Source organism: Tenrec ecaudatus, chromosome 9, assembly GCF_050624435.1.
Source record: "Tenrec ecaudatus isolate mTenEca1 chromosome 9, mTenEca1.hap1, whole genome shotgun sequence".
Taxonomy (NCBI): Eukaryota; Metazoa; Chordata; class Mammalia; order Afrosoricida; family Tenrecidae; genus Tenrec; species Tenrec ecaudatus.
The window spans coordinates 46,172,593-46,194,042 of record NC_134538.1 but is presented as its reverse complement, the minus strand read 5'-3'; the positions used below and the strand labels follow the sequence as shown (position 1 = coordinate 46,194,042).

The 21,450-nt window shown below is 41.8% G+C and overlaps 1 non-coding gene across 1 annotated transcript; it reads left to right on the top strand.

Moving 5' to 3' along the window:
• The first annotated feature begins 1,527 nt into the window (after window positions 1–1,527).
• LOC142457424 (U2 spliceosomal RNA) lies at window positions 1,528–1,718 on the top strand. Its single transcript, XR_012786171.1, has one exon. It is a non-coding gene; the product is annotated as a U2 spliceosomal RNA (small nuclear RNA).
• The last annotated feature ends 19,732 nt before the right edge of the window (window positions 1,719–21,450 follow it).

Sequence of the window (21,450 nt, the reverse complement as noted above, 5' to 3'; positions counted from 1 at the left end):
GACTCCATGGTGATGAGTTTGTTAGTGTGTCTTACAGTTGTTGGCAGATGACACTCGGCTCTTAATGGAAAGTGTGATTTGAGTCCATCCAGAGACTCCTGGGGAGAAAGGGCTGGTGATCTACTTTTAAAAGAAGCTGCCAAAGCAAACCTTGTGGAGCACAGGTCTACTTCGACACACAATGGAGCCACCGGGACTTGAGGTTGACTTGGTAGCTTTTGTCTTGGACAATGAGACTGGGAGGCGAGGTGTTAGCGAGTTTCATTGAGAACCTAGGAGACTGTCAGGGTAAAGAGGTAGATGAAAGATCTAATTCACCTCCTCCATGATAACATCTTTCTGCCCGGAACAGGAGTTTGTTCTGCTGCTTGCTAGTGGCATGAACATGATTGAGTCTTGACTTTTCCCTGCCAAGAAAAAAGTCACGGTAGTGAAATTAAGACAGAAATCTAATATTCATGAAGTACTGGTTACCCACAGATAGGACAGTGTCTTCAAGTATATGGTGTCAGATTTGCAAAGGGTTGTGATAAATATGTATGTTTATGTGCCCAAACAGCATAAAGTCTACTTACTGAATAATTGCACCCGAAGATCAGAAATAGAGCCTGCCACAAGAGCCTGCCACAGCCCATTTGTCATCAGGCATGGAGCTTGGGAGAGCTGTGATTACTCAACATAATTACACATGGCATGCAGCATTCATGAAACCCAGCAGACATCCTTGCCAACTAGGGATAGGGAAGGGCTTTGCTTTGAAGTATGGCAAATCCCCCAATTATTATTTCACTTTTTGTAGTTCAAGTTTGGGCCACTTTTCATAGGTGCTAATTAAGGTGTTCAGAGTACCTTCTGAGGGCTGATTGGGAGTACTGCTGGAATGAAAAGCTTTCCACCCAAATGGCAAATGAACTAAATATTGTTCAATAAAACATTGCAATCTGGGAGTCGGTCAACACTCACACTTAGCTAGCTTTGAGCTTCTCATCTTCCTTAGGTCTTTTGCACCAAGCAAATACTCACATCTTGAACAAATCTAGACTCAGATACTTTCCCCTAGTGAAACCAAAGGTATTCTACCAGTCTGTTCCATTAATTAAAATTAAATCTTCGATGACTGATGGGGAATTTAATCCACAAACATTGGATGAATTTCCTCTGCAGATACCTGTGTGTGATGTTTTTTAAAGCAGCCATCTCATCTGTTCTCAAACACTTTCCTTTGTGTGCTTTTGGCCAAGGGCAAGGAGATTCGTAGTTCCATTCTGAGCCCCACAAACCAATCTGGAAACTGGTGATGTTTAGATTCTTTCACTATTGCTGAAAGGGAGCTCGTTAAATTTGCAGAAATTGAAGGTGAAAACACTTCTCTATCCCCCAAGCCCTGCTACCTACAGTCCAGCAGGGAACTGAAGTGGTCAGGGCATTCCAATTTAATCCCTTCTCACAGACTCCAGCATCTCTCTCCCTTCTATCCTCCACAGAGCTGCCAGATGGAATTCTTTCTTTTTAAAAAAGCCTTTTTAAATCGCTTCTCAGCCTTTTGGCTAAGATCAAGTGTAGTATCTGTTCTTATCTGTTTAATATCTGATACGTCCTCTATCTGAGGACAATAGATTAAATGGATTTTTGGAGCAGGGAGTTGGAATAGGAGCTTGCTCCGTCCACTCCACGCATCGACCTGGCATTGCAGTACTTTCAGGAACGGTACACCCCTTCGGGGGATTTTAAAAAAGAAAGCTTTTGCTGTGTCATTTTCCCTGCTTAAAATAAAATCCTTCCAAGAGTCTGAATTCCAAAAGTTAGCAACCCTTTCTTTATGTTCCTCTGGAAAATCCCAGTGCTTTCCTCTATAGAAACAGGCCCAGGACCTTGAACTTTCATGGTTCTGCTAAGATCCCCTGACTGCCAGAAGTGGATGGCCACTGCCTCTGTCCAGTCCTAGAGGGTCCGCCCCATGGATGGAGCCCTGCTATGGAATTCATCCCTTATTTATTGCAGTACCTTCCATTCAAAGACCCCCAGAGACAACCACCATGGAAACTGGGTTGTTGTCGGCTGCCTTCAGGTTGCCCGGCTCTGGTGACCTTGGGTACAAGAAAGAAATGCTGCTCAGTCTGTTATCATGTCCAGGTCATTGCTGTAGTTCTTTCGCTAATTCCCCTCACAGGGGGTCTCCCCCTCTCAACACTGCCTCTGCTTCATCAGATGTGATATCTGATCCATCCAGCAATGGATACATCTTAAAGGGTACTGGCTGTGCTCTGTGGGGGGTCCTCCTACAGCTCTCCCTCCAGGTTCCCGCATATGCTTCCTCTTCTCATCTCTGGACTCTCTGACCGCCATCCTACCATCTGTTCTTACTTATGTTGGCTTATATCGGGTCCTCACAGGAACAGATAACCTCAACTTTCTCCTGAGGAGTGGCAGGTGGGTTTGACCCAGCGACTAATGCTTATGTCCCTTCAATTCTCCTTGAGAACCTTATCTACTTCCTGTCTGATTCCAGGTTGTACCAGCATGGATGGAAGTGATCAGGGTTTCAGGGAGGAGAAGCCCCTGGATTGAGGTCTTGCTGCCAGGAAGCAGGGATGCTGGGGCTGGAGTCTCAGTCTCTCGATTCTTAGTTCTGTGACCTTTTCTTTGACCCTCTGATTTAGAGTGGGGTCAGCTTACCTAGAAATCAAGATGGTTTCTAGATCAGTTTTTTCAAACCATGGTGTCATGAATTGATTTAGAAGGTCTTGAGCCATGGTAAAAAGAAAACAGGACAGAAACTATTTGCACTTGCCCCACACAATAATGATAAGTATTGTTTCATTATACATTGGCTTTAGTGGCGTGATTTGCGTAGGGCTGAATATAAAATGCCACAGTCAAATAAATTTGAAAGCAATTAAAAATCATTTTATTGGGGGCTCATACAACTCTTATCACAGTCCACACATACCTCAATTGTGTCAAGCACATTTGTACATTTGTTGCCCTCATCATTCTCAAAATATTTGCTCTCTACTTAAACCCTTGGTATCAGTTCCTCATTTCCCCCCTTCCCTCACCGCTCCCCCCTCTCTCATAAACCCTTGATAATTTATAAATTATTATTATTTTGTCATGTCTTACACTGTCCAATGTCTCCCTTCACCCACTTTTCTGGTGTCTGTCCCCCAGGGAGGAGGTTATATGTAGATCCTTGTTATCGGCTCCCCCTTTCCACACCTGCCTCCCAGTATCGCCACTCTCAGCCCCGGTCCTGAAGGGATCATCTGTCCTGGGAAGCAATTGTTATAAAGAGAGCAGTGAACCCTCTCAGGATCCGGGTTGGAAATGAGCTTGAGCCTTCACAGGGGCTGGCCCAAGGTAGTCGAAAACATCTCAACCCGTGGGTCACGAAAATTTGGCAACAATATAAAGTTTCTGAATGCACCATGACCCAAACTTAATCCAAAATCAAACACGTAATGGGTCTGAGCTGTTTTAGGCAGTGCTAATCCATGTTGTATTGCGGGCTACACTGCAGCCCTGGTTCTGAGCACACAGCACGTTCACTTTGCACGTGTTGTGCCCTCGCGCCAGGCAATGCCACCAAGCGCTGCTACAGGCACCTCGACTCAGAGTCGAGACAGTTTTGTGTTGTGTATTGCAAGGTTTCTTGCAGAGACATAATAGTTTAATAACAGACAGACAGACTTTTAATTTTTTTCTACTGTCACTCCTCAGCATATACATATCATATGAGTAGAGTGTATCCCTGGATTGCATCGTGTTGGAATGCAGCATCCTCTTTGTATGCATTTCTCAAAAATCACTTTGACAGAGGAGGCCTCACTTCAGCTGGGGTCAGATGTGCAAGATTGGGCGAGTGGGAGATGACCTTTAATTGCTGACAAACAAAATTATGCTAAGGTCACCCGAAATGAACAGACACTCCTACCAGAAAGATAAGTGATGCTGAGGGGAAAGTCAAGTCAAGACAGGGGAAGGGGACTATGCACATTTTGGAGTAAGCAAGTGCATTTCTGTTGGTAGAAAGCATTAGCAATATTTAGCTATATCTTAAGATAAAATATTTTTATTATGGGTAAGTGGCTAAATTTAGACAGAAGATGGAAAAATACTGATGATACGGCAGCTAAGTCTTCACTAGTGGGTCGAGTGCACCCAAATTAAGAAGAGAAAGGAAACAGGTAGCAGCCTTTTTGCAATATGAATTTACTTCTAATGATAGTGATGGTGTGGAGAAGCCTCTTTGTTTAATTTGTAGTGAAATTTTAGCTGTGGAGAGCATGAAACCAGCAAAATGAAAATTACCTTTTAATAGCAATTATGCAGCACACTACAATAAACCAAAGGAATATTTAAAATGCCTTAAAAATTAAAGAAAAATAATGTGTCAAAATTTTGTTAATGTTAATGGAAACTATTTACTTTCATAATGGAACTTCTTATTTAATTTCTATTTTAAAAAACCTATATGATAGAAGAAAATATTGTGTTACCTGCTGCAATTAAAATGTCAGAAATAGTTCATGGGAAAATGTATGGGAAGAAATTAATGAAATTCCTTTATTGAATGATACTATTTCCAAAAGGATTTCTGAAATTAGTGATGACCAATTGTGTCAGCTTCTTATCAGGTTTAAGGGAAGCCAAAATTTGCAATTCAGTGAGATGAAACAACTAATATAGCACAGCTATTACTTTATGTAAGATATGTCTCTGAAGAAAGCATACACGAAGAATTACTGTCTGGCTGCCCTTTGAAAGGGCACACAAGAAAAGAATATATATAAATATATCTTAAAGTCGAGGAATTTTCCACAAATAAAGGGTTTACATTGGAAAACTTGCATGGGAGTCTGTACAGTGCTGAAGCACGATGCGTGAGAATGTTGGACTTGTAGCAACAGTTAAAGGTCATGGCAATGAACATACTTTTACTCACCACATAATCCAACAGGAGGCATTTGAAATAAAAATTAATCACCAGACTTAGATGTTGTACTTCAAGCTACTATCAAGATTATTAACTTCATTAAGTATCCTTAACAGTTGTTTGTTTTTAAACTTATGCAAAGCCATGGACTCCAATTACGAGTCTTCTTACTGCATGTAGAAGTAAGGTGGCTCTCAAGAGGGCAAAGGTTAAACAGATTAGAGAAGCTAATTATATTTTTGATGGAGCATAAGTAAGAATTTGTTAATTTTTATAATGAATTATGACTTTCCAAACTATATTATCTGTTAATTATTTTTGAAAAACTCAATGACATGTTTCTTTGAAGAAAAAAGTATAGCATGTTTATGTTAAAGGATAAAAATTGAAAATTTGACTAAAAGAGTTAGCATTTAGAAGAATAAGGTGGAAAATAGTCCTTCAGAAATGTTTACAGCTACAGATTATTTTAAAATTGAAAATAACCTTCCCAAATATTTAATTGTAAGAGTTAAATTGATCATTAGAAGTCCCTGGAGATACAGTTTCAGAATACTTGACTTCAAATTTTGATTCTAAAAAAATAAATTGGGTTCATTAACCATACTCAGTTGAAATAATAAAACAATGCCAATCATCGGTCATTAAAAGTTCATGAAGAATTTGCCAAATTATTAAGAGACACGGGTTTAAAACTGGAGTTCCCTAAAAGAATTGTTAAATAAATTCTGGCTTGTGACTATAACAGAATTTCTAACAATTTTTGAAATAGCCCTAAACATACTTCTGCAATTTTGTACTACATATTTATATGTTGTTCTCAGCATTGATGATAATAAAATAAAAATATTGCTAAACTGAAAAGTGTTAGAGATGCTCTGTGCCCTGCAATATCAAATAATCCACCAAGATTAAATTCTATATGTAAAAATAAACAAGCACATACATCTCATTACTATGAAAAATTTAGTCTTTAATAAATAGTAAAATAATATGTATACCAAAGAATGTTTTAGAATACATTTATTTCGGACTTATTATTAATTAAGTGTATTGCTGTGATGCTGAAAGCTATGTGACTGATATTTCAAAGACCTGCAGGGTCACCCAAAGTGAACAGGTTTCAGCAGAACTTCCAGACCAAGAACAAACAACAAAGAAGGACTCATTTCCCCATGTCAGAGGAAGGAGCCACTGAAAATCTAGTACACAGCTTAGAAACATTGTCAGAGAGTGAAGGCGTAGTGAATGGAAGCAGAGCATTATGGGAGATTGTTGGGGAATGTGTCCCGCAGGTCAGAGGCATTAGAAAGGTCACTGAGGAAGAGCTGCTTTCTCAGAGTCATTTTCCAGGGCGACCTCGGTTGAGTAAAGGCTGTGTGAGTGGAGTTTTCAGGATCTTCATTTCTGAAAAGGCACGACTCAGGGCAAGGAGAAACAGGTGTAAACATTTGCTAATGATCAGAACTTGAAATGTGTGAAGTTTAGGGAAATTGGAGGTGGTCAAAAATTGAATGGAAGGCATAATGGTCGATATGCTAGGCAGTAGTTAGCTGATGTGGATGGGTGGGTATTCATCATTTTAAATCAGAAAAGTGTGTGGTTTACTATGTCGGGAATAATCCAATCAAGAGGAATGGTGTGACATTCATTGTCAAAAAGGACATGCAATATGGGAGCTGGAGGCACAGAGAATCCAGGGTGGACGATACCTTCAGGAGCAGGGGTGTGCGGGGCGAGGCTGGGAGAGTGGAGGGTGAGTGGGTTGGAAAGGGGGAACTGATTACAAGGATCCACATGTGACCTCCTCCCTGGGAGATGGACGGCAGAGAAGTGGGGGAAGGGAGACTCCGGATAGGGCAAGATATGACAAAATAACAATCTGTAGATTATCAAGGGCTCATGAGGGAGAGGGGAATGGGGAGGGAGGGGGGAAAAAAGAGGACCTGATGCAGAGGGCTTAAGTGGAGAGCAAATGCTTTGAGAGTGTTTAGGGCAAAGAATGTACGGATGTGCTTTATACAATTGATGTATGTATATGTGTGGATTGTGATAAGAGTTGTATGAGCCCCTAATAAAATGTTTAAAAAAAAGGACATGCAAAATCCATCATGAAGTATCTGTGATAGAATTTTATCTATCCACATTCAAGAAAATCCAATCAATACAACTATTATTCAAATTTATGCACCAACCACAAAAGTAAGTGATGAAGAAACTGAAGAATTCTACCAATGATTTCCGTCAGAAACTGATCAAACATACAATCAAGATGCATTAGTAATTATTGGTGATTGGAATGCAAAATATAGAAACAAAACAGAAGGAACATTACATTAGTTGGAAAAGATGGACTTGGGGATAGAAACATAACTGGAAATCACATAATAGAATTTTGCAAAACCAACAACTTGCTCATAGCAAATACCTGTATTCAACAATGCAAAAGGCGACTACACACATGTACTTCTACAGATGGAGTACATAGAAATCAAATTAACTACATCTGTGAGAAGAGATGATGGAGAAGTTCAATATCAGCAGCTAAAATCAGGCTAGGGGCTGAGTTTGGAACATACCATCAATTGCTCATATGTAGGTTCAGGATAAAGCTGAAGAAAATTAAAACAAAACCATGGATCCAACATACAACATTTAGTCTATCCCGCCTGAATTTTGAGAACATCTCAAGAACAGATTTACTGCATTGAACAATAATGACATAAGACCTGATGAACTGTGGGAGGACATCAAGATGGTCATTCATGAAGAAAGCAAAGGGTCATTAAAAAGGCAAGCATTAAAGCAAAGATCAGAGTGGATGTCAGAAGACTCTGAAACTTGTTTTTAATCATAGAATAGCTGAGGCAAATGGAAGAAAGAATGAAGCCAAGGAACTGAACAAAAAATTTCAAAGGGTAACTTGGGAAGACAAAGATAAATAGTATATTAAAATGTACAAGACCTAGGATTAGAAAACCAAAAGGGAAGAACAGTCTTAGCATATCTTAAACTGAAAGACCTCAAGAAAAAAATTTAAGCCTCAAATTGCAATGTTGAAAGATTCTATGGATAAAATATTGAATGATGTGGAATGAATGTGGGTGTTAAAAGAGGATGGAAAAATGCACCAGAGACATTGTACCCCAAAGAACTAGTCAACCTTCTATCATTTTCAGGAGGTAGCATACCAGTAAGACCCCATGGTGCTAAAGGAAGAAGTTCAAGCTGCACTGAAAGTATTAGCCAAAAACAGGCTCCAGGAATTGATGGAATACCAATCCAAATATTTCATTAAGTTGATTAAAAACTTGAATGAGGATTCATCTATGCCAGAAAATTTGGAAGATACTTGGCTAACTGAATGGAAGAGATCCATATCTGTGCCCATTTCAAAGAAAGGAGACCCAGTAGAATGCTCAAATTATAAAACAATATCACTGATACCACATGGCAGTAAAATGTTGCTGAAGATCAATCAACAATAGTTACAGTAGTACATTAACAGGGAACTACCAGAGATTCAGTCTGGATTCATAAAAGGACATGGAACAAGGGATATCACTGCTGATATCATACCTTGGCTCAAAGCAGATAATACCCAAAAGATGTCTACTTGGGTTTCGTTGACTATGCCAAGGCATTTCACTGAGTGTTGACGAGTTCTTTTTGGAACAGTGAATCTGTGTATTCTTTCCAGCTTCTTTGGATGCTTCCTCATCATTCAATATTTTGCTCCAAACACTGTGCAAGAAAAGGGAGGATTCCTTGAAGTACTTGCTGATGTAGACCAAGGATGACAGTCTTCATTATGGATTATAGCTCAATGTAAAAACAACCAAAATCCTTACAAATGGATCAATAGGTAACATCATGCTAAATGGAGAAAAGGTTGAAGTTGTCAAGGAGTTTGTCTTGCTTGGATCCACAATCAATGTTCATGGAAGCAGCAATAAAAAAAAAAAAAGATCAAAAGAAGACTTGCATTAGGTAAATCTACCGCACAAGACTTATTTAGAGTACTGAAAAGCAAGGATGTTACTGTGAAGACTAAGGTGTAGGTGACCCAAGCCATGGTATTTTCAATCGCCTCATATACATATGAAAGTTGGAAAGAAAACAGGAGAACCAATGCATCTGAATTTGGATGCTGAAGAAGACTATGGAAAGTACTATGGACTACTAAATTGACAAACAGACCTGTGTTGGAAGAAGTAAGGTCAGAGTGCTCCTGAGAGGCAAGATTGGGAGACTTCCTTCTACATACTTTGGCCATGTTGTCAGGAGAAACCAGATCCTGGAGGAGGCCATCATGTTTGATCAAGCAGCAGGTCAGTGAAGAAGTCCCTCAAGGAGATGGATTGACAGAATAGTTGCAACAATGGGCTCAAGCACAGGGACACTTGTGAGGATGATGCAGGACTGGGCAATGTTTCCCTCTGTTGTGCTTGGGGTCACTATGGGTTGGAACCAATTTCATGGCACACAACAACTACTACAAGCATTTGATTTGTCTACCTGTTTTACATACCTATATACCTGAGATTGAATATAATTTGCTCAGGCAAGAAGGGGTGGAGAATGGAAAATGTTTAAGAAGTTCTGCTAGGGACCAGCATTTACTGATACCTTCCAGTGGCAAGAGCAACCTGCAGGCAAGCTCACCACCTGGACCCATCATCTTAGTCTAAGCAGCAGACTATGGCTCTGTGTTCTGGGGACTTGCTTTGGGAAATACTGCTTCTAGGTGAATGAATTGGAAAAAGAATGGGACATTCACCCTTGGGTAACCCTGTTTAGACACAAGGAACCTTGGCTGTACAGTGGGTTAAATATGTGGCTGTAATCACAAGATCAATGCTCCAGGAGAGGATGATGAAGTTATTTGCTCCTATATAGATTTATGGTTTCAGAAACGTTCTGGAGAAGTTCTACCAGCCACCCAGGAGTGCTGTGAGTCATAATTGACTTGATGGCAGTGGGTTTGTTTTTTTATTGGGGAGGGGGCATATTTTTTGTATGCTTTTGTCAGTAGGCTGGTCAAAAGGAGCATTAGTACTTGATACTCACCCTCATGATGGAAACCCTCCTGATGAGTGCTATAGCCAAGTGTGGTGAAAAAATTAGATGATGGCAGCTATCAGATAAAATAATGCACGAGATCTTAAAGGCTTGTTTGTAAACAAGCAGCCATTTAAGTGAGATGTCAACTAAGGGCACATGGAAGAAGCACAGCAACATCCATGATTCAAGGATTATAAATCCAAATCTGAAGGAGGGAATAGTATCAGAGCTTAAATTGTGAGATTCTGATGTGCGGAGGTTATGGACGACAGTGGAATCCCAAAATACATTTTCAGGATCTACACAGGAAATAAACCTCATCCAGTAATTTCTCGAACCATAACTGAGGCCTGGGAATCACTTGGTTATCAGACAGAGAGACTAGGAGACAAAAAGACTATATATAGTAGATTAAAATGATAAATCTGACTTTAATGGTTAGAACCTTTCCTCTTGATTTTCCCTCTGATACACTTTGGACTTGATCTGATATTTAATATTTTCTCTCTATTTTTTCATATTGGGGTTTATCTCTGTTGTCTTTTGACATTGTGGGTAACTTTGACTCGTTTTTTGTTTTTCTATGTTTTTCAGTATATGAAACCCAGGATTGATGAACCTACAGAGACAACTAGAATCAGGGTCCCTGGGAGGTGCAGTAGGGGAGGTGGTGGGTAGGGATAAAGGGGAACTGATATCAAGGAGTTCAAGAAGGGAGAAAATGTTTTAAAATAGATTGTGGTAGTAATTGTACAGTACTGCTTGATATTATTGAACTATAGAATGGTATGATATCTAGATTAGTTCCTAATAAAATGGTTTGGGTTTTAAAAAAAAATCTCATTTTGCTGGGGGCTCATACAGCTCTAATCATGATCTAAACATACACAGAAGGAGAAGGAGTGTTGGCCTGGCAAGTCCTTCTTGTGGTGAGCTCAGCAGCTGCTGGAACTGCCTTCCAGGATCCTGGTGTCACGGGCACTCTTCCCTGTGTCCCCAGGTCCACTCCAGTCTGTGGAAACTCCCAGATATTTGTATATATGAACAAATGAATCTTGTACATTGTCCCTGGTCCCTGCTAAGGAGGCAGCATGTTCCAATAGAAAAAGGATGAGCTTTTGCATCAGGCCCACTCACCAGTTATAGCATTTTAATGTTGTCCCCCTTCTTCCAGCTATAGTTGCTTCGTGGGCACAGTGCAAATGACAAGATCTTCCTCAGCACTATGGTGGGTATTAAATGAAGTAACAGATACAAAGTTCAAACGGAGTGCCTGACACGTAATTGACACTGGAGCAAAGTTCTTCGTCTTCTTTCAATTCCTTTTATAGTTTTTTCACCCATTTATGATCTATTAGCTGTTTGCATGTCCCCTGGGCCAAGGAGATCACCACCTTCCATGTCGATTCATTCTGTGCCTGAGCACTCTGTTCCAAAGTTTTTAGGCTACAGTCTGTCTTCTTGTGATCAGTGTTCACTGTCCCTGATTTTGTCCATCTGCCCGAGTCTGAGCCCAATTGTTTTCCAGCTTTCTCCTCTTTTAGTGGAACACACAGCCGAGACCTGTACCGTTTATGGTGAGAGACTTTGCATCATAACGTTGCATGTTTCTGAGAAATGGAGAACTTATTTGAGAATAACATGAACAGTGACAATTTTTATGTTCAATCTTTTCTTCCCCCCGAGAGAATGGAAAAGCACCCTTAAACATTTACTGAGTATGGGTCTCGGGACTGTAGAGGAATTTGGGGTCTACAAGAACCAAGTAGTGAATATTTCGGTGGGAATGAATGACTAAGGACCTGGAGCAGGGGAGAAGCATTAGGCTAGACCAGGGGTTGGCAAGCCTTTGAGATGGAAGAGCTAATCCTGTCCCTAACAAGCATTTAAAAAGAATTCTGGAGCCATAAATATATTTTTTTCTAGACAAATGAAATCCTCGTTATCTGAATAACATCCTTTAGAAATTTTCATTTTACTTCAGAGCCACCTGTACATGCTCAAAGTGCTGCATACGTCTTTGGGTTGCATTTGCTGATCCCTGCTAGTCCAACAAGTGCATGTTATTAAGTTCTGACGCCTAGTGAACCTATGCGCAACAGAGCCAAACACTGCCTAGTACGGTGCCGTCCTCAGAATTGGGTTGGGTTTAGCCCATTGAAGCAGCCACTTTGTTCATCCATCTCCGTAAGAGTCTTCCTCTTTTTCAAGCCCCTCCACTTTAACAAGCTCGATGTCCTTGTCCAAGGAGTGCGCTCACCTGATAACATGCCCAAAGTAGGTGCGATGAAGTGTTTCCATTCTTGGCCTCTAAGCAGCATGCTAAATGCATGTCTTCCAAGAGAGATTTATTTGTTTTGCTGGCAGTCCACAGTACTTTTCAAGATTCTTTATCAACGCCGGAGTTCAACTACATAAATTCTTCCTCAATCTCCCTGACTCATTAACCAACTTTCACATGTACACGAGGTGATTGAAATGCCATGGCTTGGGTCAGGTCCACTTTAGTCTTCAAGGTGCTGTTCTTGGCCCTCGACACTTTGACGAGGTCATACGCAACAGAGTTACCCAATGCAATATTTTGTATAACATGTGCATGAACATCATTGTGGATGTGAGACAAATGGACGCCTTGACAACTGTAATCTTTCTCCATCTGTCATGATGTTCCCTATTTTCTGTGGATTGTGCTATTCTTGAAATGGAGTTGCGAGCATATTGGTGTTCTTTACACTGAAGGCTGCAATCTTTGGTTGTCATGAGAAATGAATTCAAGTCATCCTTGCTTTTAGCAAGCGAGGTGGTGTCATCTGAATATCACAAGTTATTAAATACGCCTTCCTCTAATCCTGATGCCATGTTCTTTTTCACATAGGCCAGCTTCTTGTATTAATTACTCAGCATACGGATGGAATAAGAACAGTGAAAGGATACAGCCCTGATGCACACCTTTTCTGATTTTAAACCATGCAGTATCACCTTGTCCCGTTCACAGTCTCACCTTGTCCTATCTCTTGGTCTATGTGTAAGCTCCATATCAGTACAATGAAGTGTTCTGTAATTCCCATTCTTTTCAATGGTATCCCCAAGACCCACCTCCTTCCACTTGTGGTTTCCAGTACGTGGGGTTGGGGTTGGATAGTCTCATGGCAAGATCAGATCAGGAATGGAGCTGAGCCAGGAGCAGCTTTATTTGCTTGCTCCAGGGAAAGTCTGCCAATGTGACTAAAGCTCAGGGGCTTTCTTTCAAAGGCAAATCCTTCTCTCATTACCCACTGATCATCTTTGAGCCTCTTGCTCTCATATCTCTGTACAGACCTCTACCATTAGATGGACAATTTGGTAATGTCTGAACACTTTTCTGATGTTGAGGCTGGGAGCAATTAATAGCTGAGTAACTATTGATTGAAAGATGGTGAGTGGAAGAAAATAGGTTTGCCAGTTCCAGGTTGTGATGGAGATGAGAGTGTTACCAAATCCCGCTGTCCCCATGGTGGGCTTGCTGTGTTGTGCCCAGTCCTGAAAGTCTGAGCCAGGGGTTTTAGCGTGGCCCCTTTCAGAACATATAAGTGGAATTCTTGGACCATGCCCTGTCCATAAAGTGTGGCTTTACCAAGGAGATGTCAGCCCTGGACTGAAACAACCCAAGAACCTAGATCTTTGTGAAGGTGTTGGTAAGGATGCAGTGGGAATCATAAACTTGACTCAAAGCAAAGGAAGCTTTTCCTTCATGTGTCTGCAGCTGGACGAAGTGGTGCTGGAGCACACCCTCCTATGTGATTAATCTTGTTCTTTTTATGAGCTGCTCCCTGGCCTGTGCTCTCCCGTAAATCTAGAAGCTCTTTGCTGGTGGGGGCAATTGTCATATCCTCCCCCCAGATCCAGATGTCAATGCGCAATCCTTGTTTGCCAGATGAGTGGGGCATCTAAAGGCAGGCAGGGTTCACATACTTTTTCTAGACTTTCTAGAAGGACCAGAGCTAAACATCTTGCAGCCCTTTCCATGTCCTCTTTCTTTTCTGTATTTATTTTCCAGGAAAGAGGAGCAGAAACACGATAGCATCTACTGACAGCAAATCAAATGCCGTCGTGTGTGTTCGCAGGGCAGGCTCTTTCTCATTTGCCTAAATCATCAGTCCCATCATGCCATGTCCATGTTAGATTGTTTACGGAAACAGGTGACATATGTTATGATGTTAAATAAGTGGAAACAGTGCCAGGATGGAGACAGAAGGTGTTTGTTTGTTTTTCAATGAAGCACAACATTCTAGTGACTTATTGTGGTGGGGAAGGAGGGCACCGAGGGCAACAAGGCATGGTTGTGGCAGTGGTCTAGGAATTAAGACAAATCGTTGCTTCTGCAGCAGAGATGAGCTGCCTCTGACCTGTCAGTTACTTGAAGGGAGACTCTGCATTTGGTCAGACAAGTCTTAGTTTCCAGATGGTACCAGCTTTCCTCCTGAGCCTCTGCGGTTCCCATTGGACTACCTAGGCCCGAATCGCTTTTAGCTGAGCAGCAGCAAATGGTAACGCAGACTTGCCATATTGCTCTTTTGCATACACTCTTTAAAAATTGTAGTAAATATACATGGATCAAAACACTTGACACTTCCACACTCTACAAGATTATAATTAAGTGGCATTCTGCAAGTTGTTCAAATATCATCCTTACCCATTCCAAAATTATGCCATCACCCTTATGGAAGCTCAGTATCGTCTCAGGGCTGGCACTTCCCCTCCAGGCCCTACTGGGTTAGGCTGGGTTGACTAGAGAAATAAATCCAAGGACACTCATATAGGTGTAAGGAAGACTCCACCCCACTTATTTATCCAATTGACATGAAATTATGTAACAACCATATTTACCTTCCTACCTATCCCTGGAAGCAATTGATAGATGTTTGTCTCTATTCATTTTCCTAGTCTAGATATTTCATGTAAGTGGAATTAAACAAAATCTGTCCCTTTTTAAGCTGATTTATTTCACTCAGCATAATGTTTATGAGATTCATTCCTCTTGTAGCCTGTGTCAGGACTTCATTTCTCTTTATGGCTGAGTAGCAGTCCATTGTATATACCGTAGGCAACATGTTTTACTTATCCATTCATCTACTGATGGGTATTTAGACTGTTTACACATTTGCGAGATTGGGAATGATGTTGCAAGGGACATCTGTGTATTTGTATCTATTTATGCTCTTGGTTTTAATTACTTATACCCTTCATTTCCTTTTCTTTCCTTGTTAGACCCAGTATGATCCCTTCTGCTCATCCTCTAGCCTCACACCCTCTACTTTGTGTCTGATGTACCAGGATCTCACCAGGAGCCTTACCACCAAGATTCTGAGCCCTGACTGAGCATTCTGATCATGCAGGGAATTGAATATTCTGGAGCACACAGAGGATAAAGACATAAAAACTCCTTAAGCATAACCAAACAACTGGAGGGAGTGCTTTACTGGGCTTGGGGGCTGGGGATTATAGTTGTAAGGGACACCAAGGTCAATTGTCATAATCTAGACGGTAAAGACAATGTTCGACATCCACGCTGGTGAGTAGCAGCTGGATCTTAGAAGCTCACAAGTGGCCATTAGTGGGCAAGTATTGTCACTCTCACCCTGGAGGAAAGAAGAGTGGTGAATGGGCCACATGAACAGTAGACTTCATGACTCTGAGCACAGAATAACTACATGATCTCCAACTATCAATTCCAACTTCTTTGAAAGAGATCACATCAAAAGGTCCTAGGTAGTGAAGCAAAATTCACAGTCACAAAAGAGACCAGGTTTATTGGCTGGATAGGGACTAACAGAACCTCTGAAACGATGGTCCTTATTCACTAAGTCTGAAAATGAACCCATACCTGTGGTTCAATATTCAGCCAAAGAATAGATCGGTCTACAATGGGAGCAATAACACAAGTGAGGTACACAAACCTTAAAACAGCAAACCATTTGATCTCAAAAGGGCAGGATTAATCCAAGGCCCAAGTTCAGAAGGGTAGGAAGGGAGGAGGAATGGAAATGGAAGGCACAAGTAGGAAGTGGAACAAGTGATATTATATTGTGGAGATTGCATTAAGTGGCATAAAACACAATGTGTATGAACTGTTGAATAGAAAACTGATGATCTTGGTAAACCTTCACCCAATTCACAATAAAAACTTAAGAGAGAGAGAAAAAAATCCAAGCACCTGGGCTGCATTCCAGGCCAATAAAATCAGACTCCATGGAGATGGGACAAAGATATCTCTTGGAAAGCTCTCTGGCGATCCCAATGAGCACACAGGCTGATACCCACCATCTGGAAACTATGGGGTAGCTGCTTCTCCGGTAATGCCTCGGGGGAGCGCTTGGGTCTGTCAAAGAATATAGGGTTTGTAGAAGGGGCAAAGGTCATCAAACCTCACCCACAGCTTTACACTGGGGGGCTGCTCTATGAGGAATCTGGGAAGGGTCCACATGCATGCTGTCTCTGTGCAGCAGATCCAACAGACTCAACACCTTTCCAAAGCTGGCAAGAAAGTCCAAGAGACTAGATGTGGGCACCAAGCTGTGAGTTTCCCAGAAGGCACGAGACAGAGCAAGAGTCACGGGAACACAGACTCCTCCGGATATGCTGCCATGGGCAGAACATGCACCTCTAATTTCATTTCAAACTGACTCAAGAAAACCCAGCTTCTCATTACAATAACCGTTTTTAAATGACAGTCTTCTGTTGAGCAAGTCTAAGAAATAACCTTTCTTTATTTTACGTGATATAAAAATTCCGTTTTCCTAGGCCGATGGGCTCTAGGGACAGATTTTTTTTTTGTACTAGACACAGCTTTCAAAGTTCTTTAATTGCCTAAATTAATAACAACTTTTTCCTTTGGCTTTTCTAAGGGACAAATACATTTTAATCTTTTTCTAAGGAAGTGAATCTCTAGCTATCGCGTTTGGAAAACTTTCTGCCTTCAGGGTAGAATTTGAAATAATCTGCAAGGTCATACCTTCTTCACCCTGCCCTAGCAGCCCAGCCTCTTTCTTCCTTCCAGCTTCCAGCCACCGGGGTTTGGTTGGGAAAGGAGATGCAGAAGGGGGTCACTGGGCTTTTCTATCAAAAGGTTGGCCACAACCCCCGGTAGACCAAATGTAGTTCATTATGGGGGGGGGGGTTGGTTTTACTACATTAACAGTTATCCTTAGGGAAATTACAAACAAACAGAAACAGGAAGACTTCATATTTCATTATGGAATGTACTGATCAGCCTCGTTATATTTTAAAAGACAAGGTGCAAAAAAAATATCTGGCTCCATTTAAAATGTCCTGACTAGCAGAACTTAAAATACACAAATCTTAAAATGAAAGTCTAAATGAATAAATAAAACAAACAACAAAACAGCTTTCTCAGGAAAAGGCAAAATAAAGAGCTTGACTACTTTTGGAGCTATTTAAGATGCTCATGTTAAAGGGAAAAGAGTATCGTTGTTGACTTTGAAATGTAGAACCATTTGCTTAATTCAGTGATGGAATCTTTGCTAAAATGGGCAGTTTGGCTGAAGGAAGAAATTGACTCATAGCATTTAATGAGCAATTTCATCTTTTGAATACAGAAATGACCAGGCATGCGGACAAGCTTTTTATTCTTTTGAGAACCCTCTAACCAAGAAATCTTTTAAATGATCATTGCACATTGAATGGCTGGAGGCTCTGAAAAATATTTATTTTTGAAATTATTATAAGCTCAAAATGATTCACCAATGCAAAAGAAAACAAGAAAAAGCAATTAAATACTAAGCTGTAAACACTGGAATCTTTTCTGTGCTGAAAATAATTGGACAGAGTTTTTTTGTTTTTTAAGTAAGCGTTCAAAGAGATTTAATGATCTGATTGCTTAAATATATTCCTTATTTTAAATTTGATATTAGAATAGCAAGATTATAGACAATGATACGATGTGACTGGGATAAGTGTCGTTTCATTAAATTATCAAGTTAAGGCTCAAGGAGCCTGGTGGAATGTGTGTGACCATGAGCCCAGCCAGTTGGAATCGCTGGTGGCGCACAGAGAAAGGTGAGGTTCTCAGCTCCTGTAAAGACTTATGACCTTGGGAGCCTACAGGCACAGTTCTACGTTGTCCTGTAAGGTGTCTCCCTCCTGGCTAGATTCCAACCTCAGTCCTTGGCTCCACACGAGAAAGATTTCACGCCGAAGCCAGGCTGGTGATCCAATTGAATTTAATGAGAATTAAAAGAAACTTCAGGTTTTACGCGGCACCCATAGGATTCCTTTGACCATGCGGCCTGGCAGAGACTGCTCCGGGTCACGCAAGGATCTCTCTCCTCCCACGAAGACGACCAGACCAGCCCCTCTCCCTTCCGGTCCCTGCCTTTTCAAGGATTCCCGGGGGAGGCGTGGTGAACGACCTGAGGTTGATCCCATTGGCTGAATTGCAGTCACCTGGCCCAGGTGGGCTGCTCCAGGTGTAACGCCCATCTGCGCCCACTGGCGGGAAAATCCAGCTTTGTCCTTTGCTGGCTCTCCTGGGCATGCGTAAATGGACTTCCCAATTCCCTAGGCTAAGCTGCCTAACAGTCCTTTCAGGGGTCCTCAGACTTTTTAAACAGGAGGCCATTTCATTGTCCCTCAGACCTGTTAGAGGGCCGGATTATAGTTTAAAAATAAAAGTACGCACAAATTCCTATGTGCACTGCACATACCTTATTTTGAAGTAAAAAACAAAACGGGGCAAAACACCCGGCGCGCCGGCTAAATGTCCTCGGAGGGCCATGTGGCCCGTGGCCATAGTTTGAGGATCCCCTCGATTGATATGTCAGAATCGACTTGATAGTTTTAGGTTTCTGGGGTGGTTGCCCTCAGTTCTTGCTTAGCAACACTGAAAGAATTCACATGGCAGAAGCACTTTTGTAAATCCAAGTGAATTTTATGAAGGAAAGTTTCAGGTATCACAGTCTCAAAAAGTACCCGCTCTCTCCCACAAGCACGCTAGGCTGCATGGCAGGGGTGGGGAAAGTTTGCAGCTGAATATGGTGGTTCCATGGGAGGAATACCTGAGCAGGAGTGCAGAACCAGCTGAGGAGCCCCGGCAGGAACCCCCAAGGGCCTCACCCTCCACTTGCAGAGCACGTGAACAAGGGAGGGCGACAAAGAGCCCAGGCCTGCTTGGATCATCTCCCAGCACCACTGGAGGGCATTGGTCGATCTTACTGGCTGATTTAGGCGCATGTGTGTGATGTCATATTCTGTGTGCCTTCTACCTGGGCCTAGATGACTTGGGTCAGGGCATGCTCAGTTCTGAATTTTGCCATAGGTGTCTAATTAGTGTGCCTGCTTTATTTCCAACCCCTTTAGTGTGGCCTGGACAGCTCATTTTCATTTAGTGTTGGCATTTGGGATGACAAGTCCTAATCTAGAAACCTGTCAATAGCAGTAAGTGAATGGAATTAAAACTCAACTCATAGCCATAAATTCAAGTCTGACTCACAGCGACCCGAGAGGACAGGGTAGAATTGCCCCCTGAGGGTTTCTGAGGCTGGAGTTCTTTACAGGAATAGAAAGTCTCATTTTTCTTCCCCCCAGTGGCTCCAAAGGACTGACCTTGCAGGGAGATGTGCAGCGGGTGCCAGCAGGGCTCCTTCATTGAAAATCTCTGCTAGTTTCTGAAGGGGGGGGGGGATTTTGAGGAGGCCGTCTGTGACAGAGTTAACTCTCCATTAATGCCAATGAGCTTTTCCACATCTCTCAAAAAACAAACAACAAAAAAACTAAAGTGACTAGTTCAGATTAATACGCTGTAGGTAGAACCACCTCCCACCAGCAAACCAAACCAAACCAACCAATGAACCAACCAACCAATCAACCAACCAACCAACCAACCAAACAAACAAAAAGCCTGTTGCCTTCAAGTCAGTTCTGACTCATGCTCGCCCCTTGTGGTACAGAGTACAATTGTTGCATGAGGTTGTCTATACTGTACCCTTTATGAAAGCAGATGACCCCTTCCTTTCGTGGTACAGCTAGGTGGGTTTGAACTGATAACCTTTATATAAGCAGCAGTATCCAGCGACCTATGTCAACTAAAGTGTCAAAGCATGCAAAGACTGATCTACAACCCCCACTTCTCTCTTCCTCTGCTGTGATGACCTGGAATCCACCTTTTGATCTGGTGGCACCATATATGTGAAGCAGCCCGAATCACTGAGTGACTGTGTGCGGGACAAACACCCTGTGGAACTGCCCTTCCAGCATCAGAATTTGCATGAACAAGAAATAAACTTCTAGATTTTAAGCCACTGAGGTTTCAGGGATAGCTTCTTTCTGCAGAACAGACTAGGCTATCCTGACTGATCATCTCTTCACAGGGTTGTTGTGAAGAGCTACTGGAGCAGCTTGATCCAGGGGAGCTGCCAAAGCAGATACCTACACTTTATCTGGGATTGTGGGTTGTAGTACCAAAGTTTTTATTTGCCAGGGAGGCACTGAGCAAATTTTTTTTTCTTCTGAAAACAGGACAATAGGTACGTAAGTTTGGGGCCATATGTAGCTGGAGCTGAAAGTCCTCTTACCTTGCGGTTTTCTTTGGTAAAGATAGACTTGTTCTTAATGAAACCCATGACTGCAGCCAGTCAGTGTCACTAATGATTTCTGAGGAGAGGCCAAACAGCTACGTCAAGGATCAGCCTACTATTCTCTTAAATGCTGTCTCATGCTCTCATCTGCTCTGACGTGTCTGCTCAGGGGCATGTGGCAGCCACTGGGTGGGACTTACCATTGGCACTGAAAATCATAGTAGGGGATATTAGTGGATTTACATCAAGAAGACCTGACTTCTTGGCCATTGCTCGGGGGCCAAAGTTCCCAAGACAATCAGTGTCAAGGACAAAACAAAATAAAACATGATGAGGCCTCTGGGGCTGGGTTGAGCTGGATATCTAACCGAAGCCCCTTTCTGCCAGAACCTTCCCAAGAAGAGGTTGCTCTTTTCCATATCTGAACAATTTTGTTTAACACACATTCTGCTAAGGAACCTTCTGGGAAGAAGAAGAAAATAAATCTGTCTTCCTTTGAATTGAAATGGGTTGGGTCCAAGCCCTGTGCAGTGTGTATTCTTATCATAACATCTAAAGGAGTCTGATTTCACCATTCTTAGCTATTAAAAAAAGTTCCAGGCCCATTAATTCAATTAAAAAATCACACACCAGGAGTAGTTCATATTTAATACCCTTTATACAGGTATTACAGGTACAAGGGAAGTACTTGTTAACTGCCAGGTTGCTGGCTTGAACCATCCAGCCACTCCACAGGAGGTATTCTGTTTCTGTGCAGATTTACAGCTTTGGAAGTCCACTGGGACTGCTCTCCTCTGTCTTGAGTCTGAAGGTGCTTGACAGCAGTAGCCTTTTGTTTTTATAGAGGTATAAAGCTCTCTAGAACAACAAAAATATTCC